Source organism: Lutra lutra, chromosome 9 (genome assembly GCF_902655055.1).
Source record: "Lutra lutra chromosome 9, mLutLut1.2, whole genome shotgun sequence".
NCBI classification, from domain to species: domain Eukaryota; kingdom Metazoa; phylum Chordata; class Mammalia; order Carnivora; family Mustelidae; genus Lutra; species Lutra lutra.
The window spans coordinates 52580997-52597655 of NC_062286.1; the positions used below are offsets into that span (position 1 = coordinate 52580997).

The following is a 16659-nucleotide window of genomic DNA, read 5'->3' on the forward strand; positions in this document are numbered from 1 at the left end:
CCCAATCCTGACAGTCCATGCTTACGCTAAAATGGTCAAAGAAGTCCTTCCATTCATTGAACCAACATCTACCTCCCTATCTCTTCCTCCTCTCTGAAGCAATACTCAAAAGTTTGGGCCCTCATTCACTTTCAAGTCCTTTAAAGATCTGAGGAGAGCTGTTGTCAAGAGAACATTCACTGCCCTCCAAAACTTCATCTCTCCTGTTTGAGCAAACTTCTGGACTACACTCCCAGCCTCTCTTGCTGTTATGTGCAAACACATGACTAAGTTAAATCCAATGATACTTTAGCAGAAGCAATGTACACCATTTTCTGGCCCGACCCATAAAATTCTCCCACGACCCCACTCCTTGTTCTTTCCCATCCTGAGGAGCAGGATGTTAACACCCAGAGTACTGGAAGCTATATGTTGAAGATGGCAGGGTTATCACCAGTGGGTTTCCCAGTTTGAAGAGAGTTAATGTACAAGAAGGTGAAGATTATCTGGCTATGTAGCATGTTATCTGTGGTTTATGTTGTAAAATATCTCAGTATGGCATTCAAAGCCCTCCATGCTATGGCTCTAGCTGACCTTTCCATCCTTGTCTTCTGCTGCTTTTTCCTATGAGTCTTGTGCTCCAAAAAAACTTTACTAGAATCTGTTGGATTTCTGGGAAGCCAGAAATACCAGGGGAACTGAGGGGCGATGGCAAGCACATTTGTGAACTTTGCCATAATTTGTCCTGCCTCTGGCTCCTGGTGTCTCCTCCCTCTAAATCGTTTTCCCCTTTCCATAAGGCCCTCCACATTGACCAAGTCTTTCTTCTATGGCCATAGCAGCCTTCCATGATACCTACACTGTCCTACTCCCTCCCGTACCCAACAAGCAAACAGTGCCTGTCATTAAAGAGTACATAAATATTCCAGTTCCTCTCTTTTCAGGTACCTGAGAAGATTGCACTTCCTTGCTTCTTTTGAGCTTAAACTCACTTCAGCCAAGAAAATGTAGGCGGAGACAATATGTGTCATTTCTGAGCAATGCACATAGAATGTGAATGAGAAATTCTATTGTTGAAAGCTACAGAAATTTGGGGGTTTTGCATTACCTAGCCCAAGCTGACCAATACAGAAACAATGCATGACTCATCACATTCTCTTCTTATTGCCACAGTGATCCTAAAAGCCTATAGGCTTGGATCCTCCATCAGCACAGTGCATAGGTGACTATGAGAACAGAACCACCTTCTAACATACAGCATGAGAATTAAACTTTGCCATATAAACTCCCAAAGGAGCTGTTTGTTACTACAGCATAACCCAGACTATTCAGACTGTTGTCTTTAAATACCCTACATATGTATCTGTCTCATGATTTTGATCAATATTCTCATATTTATAATATTGTGTTTGTCATTGCCAAGTCCAGTATCATTGCCTCCATTGCCAATACAACCCCATCTTGGCCTTAACGACTCCAGCATCCACAACGCTATGAAATCCATCGCACCACCAACATTCCCACCACTACTTCTGATATCAATGTCATAATCACTCCCATCATTCCCACCTTCACCATCTCCAAGTACCACCACTATCACTTCCACTTTCATTGCTATAATTATCAATGCCATCCACCTTACTATTACTTCCCCTTGTTTGCCTCCCATTACTGCCATCAACTCCACTAATACCATGTCTCTCACCATGCCACTGTCACCACCAAATCACCTCCACTATCATTGCTAACATCCCCACCTCTAACATCTCATCTTCACAGCCACTATACCTCTATCATCATGAATACAATCATTTTCATCATCCCACTAGAATTATTTGCATGATAACTTCCAATACCACCATCAATATCCCTTCCATATGACTAGCCCCATCTCTATATCTATCACTCTTCCAGTCACTCCCTCTATTGTGCTCATTATAAATTCCCAATGTCATTGCCACTTCCTCACCTCTATCAGCTCCAACATCACACTATCACTTTCAGCTCCACTGCTACCATCACTATTGGATTCTTGAAGTTATCCACAGTTCTCTCCTCCCTCTTTGCTCTACCCTCAAGGAGGAACACTGCAATAGCTACTCAAGTCCAAGAATATCTTATGGTGCACTGTGCTAGTTAGGGAGACAGAGTGCCAGACTGAACATCCAGCCCACATGGGTGCAGTATGAGGGCTAGGGCCTGCTCCCCCAGGGAGAAGGCCCAATCATCTCTCCTTATTTTTGGCTTGAACCTTTTCTTCCCATTTCTCTCTCTTTCTTCCATGTGGCAGCCACATGGTCCTGGAAAGACTTGAGAAATGGAGCAAATGCAAGATGTTTCTGTGTTTCTTGCACTCCCTTTTGTGGCTTTCTGGTGAATGTGGACACATCCAAGACTTGGGTTTGGACCTAGAGGCAGTAGATGGAACAGGTCTTTCAGCTGATTTTGGTTCTGAGCCATTTGGACTGACTTATTTGGTCAAGAAGTTCCCCACATAATCTAGCATGGCTCACTAGAGTTCTCATTTTTATATTCTATTTAAATCTTTATTTTCTTAATCAAAGTAATACATGTACATATTTTTGAAAGTAAAATGTTCTACAAGGTTTCTAATGAAAACCATAAGACTTCTGCTCCAATCCTGCTCACTTTTGAGTCCTCCTTTCCTGAGGCAAGCACTTTGAATATTTTAACTCTTTCCTCTAGTATTTACTTGATTATTTCTAATTGACATGGTAATATTTATATTTTTTATATTGCTCAGTATTAGGTTTTAGCTATTGACCTACTAAGGAAGATGAGGATTCAGCTGTCTTACACCATATCTTTCTCTCTCTCTCTAAAACACACACACACACACACACACACACACACGGAACATTGATATTGAGTAGTCATATTAAGGGTTTGCATTACTATCATTCACAATTAAACCACTTTTCTTTTACAACTGTTTGGTTTCCCTTTGAAATAATTACCTTGCTTTGCTATTTGCTTAATTTTTCCACGTATCATTTATTAATTCATCTCTGAACTTTCCATAGGAACTAAAAATTCCCTTTGAATGTATATTACCGTCAGTTTCATTTTCTTCTTGGCGACCTCCCTCTTGGAGTCCTGCATCCTCATGGCTAATGTGGACTGACTGTTTTCTACAAATTTTACTTGACTGTCATCCTAACACTTTTCTTCACCATCATTCTCAAAATTCCCTTGTCTCTACCCTGATTACAGAATCCTTTGTCGCCTTCCTCTTCCTTGGTTTATTTCCTAAGTAAGGTGGATAACTCTCCCCAAGATCCTCCTGGAAAATACTGCTTAGGAGGTAAATTCTTAAGTCCATTCATGTCCAAACGTATCCTTATTTTTATTACCATACTCAATTGCTAGTTTTCCTGGGTACAGAACTCTGTGAAAATCATTTTCCTCAGGATTTAGAAGCATTGTTCACTTTCTTCTTCTTACATGGTAGGTGTAGAGATCCGTGATTCTAATTCACAGTAATTTGTAAATAAACTTCCTTCCCCATGCTGGAAACTTTTAAAGTTTTCATTTCAGTGTTCTCAGATTTCACTGCAATGTGCCTTAGGATTAGTTGTTTTGTTTTTAAATTCAGTTTTCCATATATTCATAGAAATATTTTGATCTTTAAATTTATTTGGAGTTCTAGGAAATTTTCCTCCTTTTTAAATTATATTTCTCTGTAGGACTTACATTTTGATATGCTGCTCTGAGACTGCCCATATAACTTTTTCTGCCAATTTCCACAAAAAAAAATTTTTTTGTTATACTTTTTGAGACTTTGTCCTGACTTTATAGTCCAACTCTTCCTTCCTTTGACTTTTAATCAGGTATGGATGTTATATTTGCATGTTCAAGAATTTTCTTTCTTCTCCTTTTAAAAAAATCACCTCCAGTTCCCACTTAAAGAAGACATAACCTTCTTTTATCATTCTAAAAATGTTAATCATAGTTTCCATGCTTTTCTTCTTCACTGTTTTTTTTCTATATTCCTTTTCCCTCTTAGTTTGGATGTCTTCCTTTCATGTGAAGGTCTTCTTAAAATACCAAGTAATTCTTAGCTGTCCATTCATATTGATGCGTGAGGCACTGCAGTCCTGATTGGAAGCAGTGGAAGGAGAGAGAAAGTTGTTGACATCTGGGCTTTACCAAAGGGTAATTGATTGGCACTCACAGTTTCATGAGGAGATCAAATACCAAACCTTGGAGAAAACTTGGGAAAATCAGTTTCCCCAGGAAACTTTCCTCCAATATCTTGCCGATGTGGTATTACCCTGGCTTCCAGTGTTCTAGGGATTGATGAGGAAGAGAGCTGAGAACTTAACCTTTCAGAAAACAGGCTTATCTTTAATCCCTATTTTCAGAATGACTCCTCTCCCCACCGCCAGCTGTGCCTGGTCCACCTAAGTCCAGAACCTTATACATTCAGCATCTCTGAGCATAAATCTTCTGTCTTCTGACAGCATGGAAGGGGACGGTTACCTGGACGCCTAGGGTAGAGGAGAAAATCTGGGATGGGGAGCTTTCTACTCCTTTCTTAAAAAACTTACAAACAATCCTATTTTCCACCTGCATTCTGAACCCCTGCCTTCAGAAGTAACTGGTGCCTCCAATTCCCAGACTTTTCTTGGAACCTATGGCTAAAAATATTTTGCTACCTATTGGTTCCTGCCATCTACCCCCACAACCTCGTGGGCTTGAGTTTCAGCTTTCTGTGGTCTGCTAAGTCAGGTACCACTCATCTATACACCTTCTAATTTCCAGATTCTCAACTTCTCTTTTATGCTCCTGTTCCCTCTCCCATTCTCTTTTTCACTGTGGGTTTATGCTTCAAAGAAAAATCCATTAATAACATGTTAGTGGGGCTTCTGGAAGTAGCCAAGATAAACATGTGAGTTCAATCAGCAATGATTAAGAAGTCTAATGTTTTCTATTGGAGTTTAGGGCCAATGTAACACTTAATCATAAAGCATTCTTCTACCTTGCTTTGCCTGCTCCCTCTGTGCCTTTCTTCAGGAGTGGACAACTGTTGAAGGTAGTCTTGATCACCTATCTCACCATGACTCTAAATAAAGTGGGACAATCATTCCAAACAACACAGACATCATCACCTCTAACACAGCCTTTATGACCACCATCACTATCACTTAGTCTCATTCCTGCCACTCCCCTCACCTCTTCTTCGGTGTAGCCTGCACCACTGTCTCCACCACTGCCCCCAACATCACCTTCACCACCTTCTCCATCATCTATTCCAAGGTGTTCATCACTACCATCATTTTTGACATCACCACCCCTCCTTCCGCCATCATCTCATCACCATGACTACCGTCAACTTCACTGTCACCGCTTCCATAATCTTCACCAAGACTTCCACCATCTCCTCCAGCATTATGACCTCTAGAATGTTTTCTTAACTATATATTGAATATATTCTTCCATATAAGTTACACTAGTGATTTTCAGTTATGTGGGAAGGACTGATTTCTACCTTTAACATGTAGAAGAATCCTTCTTTGGACAAAGAGAGGGGTAGTAGAGAACCTATTTGTTTCTCTAGCTTAAGCCACCTACACGGGAAGAGGGAGGGGTAAAGAGAACACTCCCTGAGCCCTTTCTAGGTAACAGGCATCCTACTAGGCACATTAGTTAGACTATTTCCTCTGGTAAGAATCATTGCCCCAGTTTTACAAGGAGGAAACTGAGATTCCCAGATGCTAAATAACATACTCAAGGCCACACAATTAATAAGTTGTGGAGCCAAGATTCCAACCCTGTGTGACTTCAAAGTCCATATTCTTTCCATTACACTATGCTGGCAAGAAATCTCAGGAGCTTGGTTTAAGCACAATGGGTTATGACTCTGAGCAAAGAGAGCCATAGTCATGGTCCCTGATCCCAGGGAGACCTGATCTGGCAGAAAGAAGTTCCTCTCTCAAAAAGACTATTATCTGATGAAGAAGATTCAATTCCAGGCTCACAGAGCCTATGCCCTGCCTGAAGCCATCACTCAAGCAGCTCTTCACAGTGCCCAAGCCTGCCACCTCTCCCTGACCTTGAGTTCCCAGAGGGAGAGGGAGGGAGTGTGGACATCCAGTCCTGGGAATGCCTGGGGTTGAGAGAGCTGAGTTATTTTGGGATTGTTTACATTTGGAATCTTCCTGATCTTTGGTCCCAGAAAAACACCCACATGTTGGAAACTCTTCCGAGTTATTCACTGTTGGGGTTTTTCTTCATCTCCTTCAGCTTTTTCTTCTTCTTGGATGGAAAAAAAAATCTGCTAGTGATTAGTCACAACCTGTGAGGCTCAGCTTTTGACAGCCCCACTGAGAAGAGAGAGACAAAGAGGCTCAGAGAGGGGCCCATGGGCAGATGCTGCTGGGAAGGAAACATGGTTCACAGCATTGACCTCCCGGGATGAGGGATGGTCCATTTGCCTCTCTCTGCCAAGGGACAATCACTCCCCAGACCATGGTTGTTCTATTCCAAGCCCTCATCCCAGTTTCACTGGGGAGCACAGGCCAGAGCATGCATCAGAAGGAGGCACAGGGGGTCAGGACCCTGAGAAGAAGCCTGAAAAGAGAGGGAAGAGGAGCAGGTGCCAGGCACAAATGATGCCTGCCCCTTGGGCTCTCTGGCCACATTCTCCACTGACAACCCAGAGCACCCAATTTCAGGATGGAAGTATAAACTGACAATCCTAAACCTCTTTGGACAGCCATATGATCTCTGACAGGCTTTATTACATCTTAGGGCTCCTGGAAATCCCAGGGTGTGAGAGGGCCTCCTGCTTTTTTGCAAGAAGGCTAAGGGTCGGGTGGGGCTAAGCACTGTCCACAGAGGCCAGGACAAAGGGAGATTGTTTGAGCTGAAGAATTAAGGCTGGAAGTTAGATCTGGATCCAATTTTAAAATCTAAGGATTGTGAAACATGGTGAGGAGGGGGTAATAAAGGGAATTTGGGAACACTCTCTTGGTGTAGGTCTTTTTAAAGAGGTTTCAGGGCAACAAAAAGAAAAATCAATTAATGAAATAAGCAATAACACAGCAGGATGGCTTAATGTCAGGGGAATGGCAGAGCCATCCCTAAGGTGTATGGGACCCCAGAAAAAAAGTTTTTGCCAGGTTCCTGTCTATGTAAACCATTTGAGTAGGTAAAAAATCAGTGTCAGCCCCATTCTGAAAGCCCAGTCCCCTGTGATCGCACATAAAAAATACTTTACCAGCCAGGGGAGCAACCCACTTGCCAGACTGCCTGCCTGGAATCGAGTATGTCCATGAGGGCTCAGGATGACTGCATAGGCATTGGCCTCATTACTTCTGGGAGCATCTGGCCAACCCCACACGTGGGATAGAAGGTTGGAGGGAACTTGAAGGAAGAGAAAGAGGGGTTGGGGACCATTAAGGCTCCGTCCAAGCTCAGGATGCCCCACTAAGAGGGCACTGCCAAATCCAGTCAGTTTTAACCACAGAAGGCAAACTCAAATATCTCCAGGAAAGAACTCCAAGGCATAGGGCCATTTGTGCCCAAGCCTAATGATGGTACTGGAACTGGAGGTAGTAACCTGTCTGCAGGTCACCTCATACCTCTACAGTAAGGAGTCCTGAGGGGCAGGCAGCGACACCTTGTTTTTAGTCCTTGGTCTGTCTTTTCCTGGCTGTGTGAACTCAGGTAACCCTCTGTTCTTCTCTGGGCCTTCTGTTCCTCATCCCTCCACCAGTATATAACGTCCACCTCAGATTGCTGTTGTGAAGAGTAATAGCCCAGTGCCCTGGTCCTGCCTCTACCTGAAAGGGGTGGACTTGTCCACGGTAATATGGTCCAGGTCTAGAATCTTGGCCCTGCCTTCCAGAGTGTCCAGGCTGCCGATGTGCTGGCCAACACCACTTCTCCTTGCCCCAGTGCTGGCCCTGGGGTTAGAGTCCTGCTTCTCTTGAGAAGAAGGGTCCTACATCAGACCCCCTGTGGTGAGGACAGAAGCCTATTATCCAAAACAGGCAGTTGAAGCCAGTAGGGTTTAAGACGTAAGCCTGACAGGAAGGGGAAGAAGGTCTGGGTCACTTAAGTGAGGCTCCAGAGGATGTCATACTAACAGAAACACTGCCAGCCTGGACTGAAGGGGAAAGAGAAGATAAAAGGGGTATGATAATGAAAACAAAGCCCCAAGTGAACACCACCAGCCAAGGAGCAAGGGCCGTGCTCACATTGAAAGAGGGAAGGAGGGGCGCCTGGGTGGCTCAGTGGGTTAAAGCCTCTGCCTTCAGCTCAGGTCATGATCCCTGGGATTGAGCCCCACATCGGGCTCCCTGCTCGGGGGGGAGCCTGCTTCCCACTCTCCCACTCCCTGTGCTTGTGTTCCCTCTCTCGCCGTGTCTCTCTCTGTCAAATAAATAAAATATTTTTAAAAAATATTAAATATTAATTAATTAATTAATTATAAAAAATATTTTTAAAAAAAGAGGTAAGGAAATGGATTCTTTCCTGTAGGGGCTACTGGGCCAAAGGCTGAGGAAGTTGCAGAGCTGGGGGTCATCCTCACCTTGTCATAGAAAAAGGAGGTGGCAGCTATGCCCTCAGATAAAACCATTCAAGCCTCCCTCTTGATTCAGTCCTCAGTGTGACTGGATCTTGATGGCGGCCTAGTACAAGTCCACATTCCCACCCCCGAAACTGTCACATAAGCCAGCCGAAGAGCAGCCAGGGGTAGGGGGCCAGGTGAGGTATGGGGACCTGAATAAGCCAAGCGTGCCCCTTCCCTCTGACTCCCTCTTTGTCTCCTGATTACCACCCCTCAATACTGCATATGGGGGCCTCTTAGAAAATTCCTTCAGATGTCATCTGCTCTTGCCTGTGAACTGGACTAAGTTCCCCTAGGATCCTCAGCATGGTCAAAAAAAGCTAGAAGAGTCCCCAGAAGTAAAGGCAAAGGAAGTCCTTGACAATAAAACAGCAGGGGCTCTGTAAGAGCCTGTAGTCAAGATCCTCCATGTGCTTGCCATCCCCAGAGCTCCAACCTGGTCAGTGGCTAGCCTGGCCATTCACCCACCCTCCTCACACTGCAGAGCCTTCTGAATCAGCTGGGGATGGGGGGCAGCCCCCTGCCCAAGCTCCACCTCCATTTGGAAATATCTCATTCCTCCACCCATGGCTACTTTCTTTTAAAAACCAACATGTAGCCTGCTAAAGGATTTTGTTTGCTCACTTGTGAACTTAAATGAAAAGTCTTACCAAGGTACTAAAAAACCCAACTCCAGTTATAGGGGACATTCAATGCACAAACAAGATCAGAAGGAAGAGACTTTTGTGTGCATCAATGACTCCAAAATGAAGGCTAAAGCTGCAGGTGCCATGCCATGCCTGCCAATGCAGCCCCAACCTGCTAACAAAATATGGGAAGGGTGTTGGCCCCACCAAAGGAGAAAGAGCTAAGTGGCTACTGGGTCCAGAAAGCTGGAACGAGAGGAGAAGGGCTCTCCATGCCTCAGGGAAGAGAAGGGTGGAAAGAGCACTGAGAAAGCAGGGCAGATGAAAGAACTACACCCACAGGGAAGACTGAGGCCCAAAGTGTGGGGACTAGAGTCCAGGAGGCTGGCCCCTCTCAAGTCAGCCAGTACCCTTCTGCTCAGAATAATCATGACCATTTCCTGTAACAATATCCTTTTTGATCTTTCTCATAACTAATGACTACAAGGATATAGGTTGTGCATTATTTCTGTCATTTCAGACAGAAAAGCTAAGGTAAGTGATGACATTTGTGTCCTTCCCTTGCTGACACCCTTCTTCATAGGCAGGAGCCTGATGAGGAACCCAGGGGAGCAGCATGGAGACACTGGTCCTAGCCCCATATTTTGGTGGAACTTTGTCCTTGCCCCTCATCTCCCTGGGTGGGGTGAAGTGGAGCCAAATCTTCCTGGACCAGGTCATAGAGGACAGCTCTCCACAGGACAGAAGGGGCCACTGGTCACAAGGAAGTAGTCCAGCCTTCTTGACCAGGTGCCCTCACACTCACCAGCCAAACTGCCTAGACCAGGGCCTCTGGCCTGGACCTGTTGTCTAAGAGAACTGGAATCTCGAGAATCACCCTTCACTCTGTCAGAGAAAGATTTAGCCTCATCTCAAGTACCTGTGCTCAAACGTGCCCACTCCATTCTGTATAGGCCACTCTGTGCCGGAACTGAGACTGGGCCCAGCCTCCACCATCAGACTGGGGGCTCCCTAACAACTCTGGATCTCTCTCCCTTCCACTTTTACATGTTTACTCCCAAGACTATTTCTTGCTTATTCTTTTCTTTTTAATACCCCCCATCTCCCCTGCAAAAAACCAAAGACAAAACAAAACAAAAAACTGGCTTTCCATGGTTGATACTTTGCCCTACAAGATACCCATCTGTCTAACGTGGATTTCCCTCCATAGACTGACAGAGATCCACTATGTGTTCGCCGTTTGACAAGTGGATCTGAGTTTCCTCATTTCTCAGATGGAGAAAGCAAGTCTCAAGAGGTTGGGTGACTTGCCTGTCAGGATGCTGTCAGTCCTGGATCTCTGGCCTTCCAGCCTATGGTCCTTTCCCCAGACAACCTCGCCACAGCCTCCTGGTGTTCACCCCAAGTAAAATCCAGGAGCCAGGACAGGAACTGGGACAAAGAGAAGGAGGACACAGGGGCCCAGGCCTTGACCCCAAGTTCCTATTTATAATCCACGTTCCGGAGACGGCCACTTAAACACACATTCCTGATAACTGAATAATCTTTGGCACCAAGCAAAAAATAGCCTGTGGCCCAGACCACAATTGCACAGCTGGAGCAGGGTGAGCAGGGGCGACATAGGGCCCCGATGGTGCAGGACAGGGAGGGGAAAGGGGTGGCAGGCAGGGCTTGGGGTTGGGACAAGTGAGTGGAACTGCAAATATAGCAGTTAAATATAGCCTTGCCGACCTGGACATGGGGCCAGCCTCCTCTGCAGTGAGCGTTTCCCAAATTGGCTTGGATCTCCTTTTCACAAAGGAAATGAGAGCCAGAGACTTGAAGGAAGGAGCTGGAGGGATCTTGATGGCGATGGAGCCCGTGGCTCTGGCAAAGTCTGCAAACAAACTGAGGACCAAGAAAATTGGCTCTGATGGCATCTTCCGGAATCACCAATCTGATCAGGGAAGCACGGCTGTGCCCTGAGGCAGATAACAGAGGATATCTCATTCCCCAAATCAGCTGGTCAAGACTCCATGCATCTTCCAGTTCCAGAAGGACTTATGCTGAGGTCTCTTCTCCAAGAAGACTCAGGCCAGGGCAGAAATGGAAGTGAGAGACATGGAAAATTCTGGAGTTCAGAATCCTGAGGGATCTCTGAAGTAAGCAGTAGGCGCCTGACCCAGGAAGGGGCCCAGAGAAAGAAGCCATGGGCCCTTCCTCCCTCAGGACCAGCTGGCCTCAAGATGAGCCAAGGTGCTGCTTGAGCCAACACCCTTGACAAACTTTTCTGTTCTTAACCGTCTCCTCTCAGGATCCTTCAGTTGTTCCTTTGGGGCACAACCTTGGTTCTGAGTTCTAAATTTTGGAAAGTCTGTGTCATCCCTCTTCAGGATTAGATAGTAATAAATAAGGTGAACCACTCCAGGTCTGAGGCCCTCCTGCCTATGCAGAGACACCCCAGCATTCCCAGGACATCCCAGACAGGGGCTCACTCACAGTTAGGGATAAGTCTCCTCATCTGTCTGCTTACCATAAGCCATCTGAAGAAGTCTCACCCTGATGCCACTATCCCTTGGGAACCTCCTCCATGCCCAGGTGTCCCTAAGCTCCCAAAGTTAGCCAGTCTGCAGAATATCAAAGTACTGCTTTCTTTCTGATCCTCCCTGGGTGAGGGTCTGATACATCAGGTCTCATGGAGAAATGAAGAGAACATCCCCGTCCCCATTACTGTGCTACAGGTTCTGAAGCATCACTGCCTGGGCCCCAAATCCCACAATGTCCAGCAGTTTCTCTCTGTCAACAGTATGATCCACACTTAGCACACAGTGCTTTCCCCCCCCCCCCCCTTAAACAGCCTTCCAACTTGGAGGAATCCCTCTTAGCTGTGGTCTTGTGAGAAGGTGAAAAAGCCCAGGCCTCCCCTCACTGTCTCTGACAGCCAGGGCCAGGTAGTCAACACAACTCGGCAAGGTGTGTGCACAGAGCCACCTGGCAGCCTCCCCAGGCTGTGGCTGTCAGAGATCTGCAACACTGTGGGGGAAGGGGCTGGGCCACACGGGTCCCAGTGTGGGGCACTGGCCCTTCACTCCACAAAGATGCCCCAAGAGCTACCATGCACCAGGTGGTATGCTAGTTACCAAGGGCAGCAGGGGGAAAGAGAGCCAGGAGCCCATAGGTGGCTGCTCAAACCAGGTATGCCGAAAACACTGATGGAGGGCTGCTGGAAGCCCTGCCAGTGGTGGATAGGGATTGGGAAGACCTCTGAAAGCCAGGAAGGCACAGGGGCAAGGGATTCTAGAAAGCAAGCCTGGGTATAAAAGACCTGAGTGAGAGGAAGGGAGGCCATCTGAAGATATGGAAGAAGGTCAGAAGAGCTTGTGCTTAGAAGGAGAGGGGGAGAGACAGGAGGGGCAGGACAAGATTAGAAGAGGGAGTGGGGGCCACATCGTGCCCTGGATTCTGCCTGAAGGCAACAGGGAGCCCTGAAGGATTTTAAGCAGGGGTTGACCTGATCAATTTATATATGAGAAGGATCCTTTGGTCATGGAGAGTAGATGGGAGGGGGCCTGGCGGGATGTGGGCAGACCTGTTAGGAGGCACTTACAGATGTCCAGCTGAGCAGTGACAGTAGCCTGAACCCAGGCACTAAAAGGAGGTGAAGAGAGGTGAGCAATCCCGAGACATATTTAGGAAATGGAAACCATAAGACATGGTGAATACTTGATGTGAGAAGGAGAGACAGAGAGAAAAGAAGTAAAACATTCACTCATTCATTCACTCAACAATGATGCAACACGTTTCTAACACACATGAAGTTGGATGCACCACGTTCTCTGCTCACAGAGGTTTAGCTTCCGGTGGCATGAGGGCAATGTGAAATCAACATGAAAACAAACACAAGATCATCTTAGGCAGTGATAAGGGCCATGAAAATAACAAAAAAAGATAAACAATAAAGAGTGATTGGGCAAAAGGGCCTACCTTAGGTCGGGTGTTCTTTGAAGCCTTTCCAGAGGAGAGGATCAAACACTAAGGCTCTGAGTGGGGAAGAGCTTGAAGCCTAAGAGGAAAAAAAGGAAGACCAGTGTGACCAGGGTGTAGTGTGAGAAGCTTGGAAAAGATGAGGTCAGAGGATTAGGCATGTACACATGCTCAACATGCACGCACATACACACACATGCATACACACACACACACACACACACACACACACACATGCATGCACCCAGGCACACACGCACATGCCTCCCAGGATTGTGCAGAGCTGACTTGACACAGAACAGATTTGGGGAGAAAAGAAAGAAAGGAAGAAAAGAAGGAAAAGAAAGAGAAGATGAGAAAAGCCACCACTGAGAGGTCATAAAATAAACACAGCCTCCCCACTGGAACCACCAACCAAATTTGCATCACTGGGTGAGTTCAAAGCAACTCACACTGTGAAATTTTATGTAACTGGGATCATACTTTAGTCTGTTTTTTTCACTATTATACTACGTAAAAAGATAACTTTACAATCCAATTAAATGTATTTACATAATATATCAAAAACCTAAGATTCTCTGACATGGAGCTCCTTACCAAAGAACAGCTAAAATAGCTGTGTAATTTCAGACAAGAGATTTTCAGGAAAAGGTATTAATAAAGATAAGGTAATTCCTTCATAATCATAACAGATTTAGTTCATCAGAAACGTGTAACTAATTTAAATGTTATGCACCTAATAACAGAGCCTCAAAAGTATAAAACATAAAAATTATCAGGACTTCAAAAAAAGGTGACAAGTCTACAATCATGGTAGGATATTTTAAGACATTCTGTTAGTCACTGACATAATAAAAGGAAAAAAATATATCAGTAAGGGCATAGAAATTTTGAAAAACAGGATAAACAAATTTTACCTAATTCACCTATGTAGGAAACAGGACAACAGGTGCAGAAGATACATTTTTTGTTCAAACATACTTAGAAGATTTCTATAAATAGACCATATATTTGGTTCCAAGACCGATTTCAAAAAATGTGAAAGAATGAACTCATTGAGCATGCTCCCTAGCCCCAGTGCAATCAAACAAGAAAAGTGTAACAAAAAGAAAAAGATAACAGAAAAATCCCCTTATGTTTAGAAATTTAAAAATACCCCGTGTTAAAAATAAATCATAGGGAAACTAGGAAATATTTTCAATTGTACAGTAATGAAAATATTATATATGGAAGTCTGTGATGTAACCAAAGCAGAAAGATGGAAATTTACGGCCTTACAGTAGATATTTTTCAAAAGGCCGAAAAATAATGAGCTAAGCATCAATGAGCTAAGTTAGAACAACATCAAAATTAACCTGAAAATAATAAAAGGAAATATTAAAAATAAAGGCAGAGAATGATGAAATAGAAAACAAATATATAATAAAGAGGTTCAACAAAGAGAAAAATAGAGTCCTTGAAAGAACTAATACAATCAACAAACCACTAATGAGAATGATCAAGAGAAAGAAAGCAAGAGAGATGAAATGAGAGAAGACAATACCAACAAGAGGAGAAAGTGGACATCTCTGCAGATGTAAAGATTTAAAAGGTTAAGAGAATGTGATTTTTTAAAAATGTGTGAGAATAAAGTTGTATGCTGCTGAGATATCAAGTAAAATAAGAACCAGGATGACCAGGTTGCTGACCTGTGGCAGCAACCACAGGGGCAGCAAGCTGCCGGTCTGCCCTCCCTACCAGCTGCCCTCCCAGCCCCAGCCAGGTTGCAGGGCCTCCCGTTCCAGGAGGAAGATTTGACCTCTCCAGTCCTTGGGGGCTGAAGAGTCTCAGTGAACTTGACACAGTCTTGCATTAACTCAATTTACCCAAGCCAGAGTGTAAACCAGATGCCAATTTGTTCTTCTGCAGCAGGGACTGTCCCTTTCTAGACCCTAAAATGCACCCTCCCTCCACTCCAGGATACCCTTTCCCAAGGTCAGGGTGAGGAACGGAGTGGCTGAGTATAGTTAAGGACATGAGGTCAGGAGCCAGGCTGCCTGAGTTCAAATCCTAGCTCTCTCTTTTCACTTAAGCTCTCTGAGCTTATACTCTCTCACTACAAATCTGAGATAGTAACAAATTATTGTAAATATTTCATGAGTTAGTACATGCAAAGAGATTAAAACAGTGTCTGGCATACACTAAGCATGCAATAAATGTTAACTGTAACAACTGTTACTACCTGAGAAGGCAAAGTCTTACCCAGAAAATGGCTTGGTGAATGCGGAACTCGGAAAGAGTTATGGATTGGTTTGGAGGGAAATTTTACTTTGCTCTAGGGAAGTCCAAAAAAATAATTCAATTTTGCAAGTGGGTGCCCCAGCCCATTTCCTGAGCCTCTCTTCCCTGAACAGGGTTGGCAAACAGCACGCAGCTCTTGTTTCTCTGATCTTTTTCATTCTCATCTCACCATTCCAACCCACCTGACCTCTTGTAAATGAGCTAAGCATCAATGAGCTAAGTTCACAGTTACTACAGCTGTGGACCCAAAGGAGTTTCTTAATGCCCTATACCTCGATTTCACATAAATTTCACAAAATCACCGACGCAGCTGAGTTACTCTGGTTATCTCTGGGTGCGGGACACCCTAACGACTTAAAACAGAGGTCAGCAAACTCTGGGCCATTCTCTAGGTTTGTACAGCCCATGGGCTTAGAACAGTTTCTTAGGTTTTTAAAAAGTTAAAAAAAATATTAAAAGAGTACTATTTCACGATATGTTTAAATCATCCAAAATTCAAACTTCAATATACATAAAGTTTTATTAGAACACAGCCACGCCCATTTATTCACAGGCTACCTGTGGCTGCTTTTGCAGGACGACAGAGGTGAGTCATTGCAACAGAGACCTGAGGGCCCACAGAGCCCAAAATATTTACTATCACGTCCTTTACAGAGGAAGTTTTCTAGCCCCTGGCTTAACACATCATCTGTCATTTATTTCACTCATAAATCTGCTTTGGAGCCACACTCAGTGGGATGGGTTATCGCTGCTCCTTCAAGTGTCATGTGAGGTGGCTCGAGGCCAGGAGTGAGTCACCCAAGGGAAGAAACTGTCTGAAGCCCAGCTCACTCACCTCTCTGGTGGTGGGTGGCAGCTGTCAGCCAGGACCTCCTCTGCTGGAACGGTTGGTCAGATCACCTGTGTGTGACCTCTCCATGTGGCTGTCTGGCTCCCTCACTTCAAAAGCAAATGTCCCAAAGGTTAGGAAGTGAAAGACACCAGGTTCTTAAGACCTGGTCCCAGAAATTCACAGAGGGTTACTTCTACCACTTTCTGTTGGCCAAGCTGTCCCAAAGCCCGGATGCAAGGGGAACAGAGACTCCACCTCTTATTGGAAAGGATGTCAAAGAATGTGGCAGCCATGTTTGAAACCCAGCACCTTTGTTGTGAGCATTTGGGGGCATGAGGCATGGACTCAAAGAATAGCTGTGATTATTCCTGCTCTTGCTT

General features: G+C 44.9%; 1 long non-coding RNA gene across 4 annotated transcripts in view; it reads right to left on the bottom strand.

The window, feature by feature from the left end:
- Positions 1-16659, bottom strand: part of LOC125109540 (uncharacterized) — a 76106-nt gene that overhangs the window by 56133 nt on the left and 3314 nt on the right. For 3 of the 4 annotated variants that reach the window (XR_007130267.1, XR_007130268.1, XR_007130269.1), the window contains exons 3-4: positions 16283-16386; positions 13168-13246 (exon numbers count right to left, since the gene is read on the bottom strand). This is a non-coding gene — a long non-coding RNA (uncharacterized LOC125109540). The remainder of the gene's footprint in view (positions 1-13167; positions 13247-16282; positions 16387-16659) is intronic. The other variant, XR_007130270.1, reaches the window with a different exon arrangement.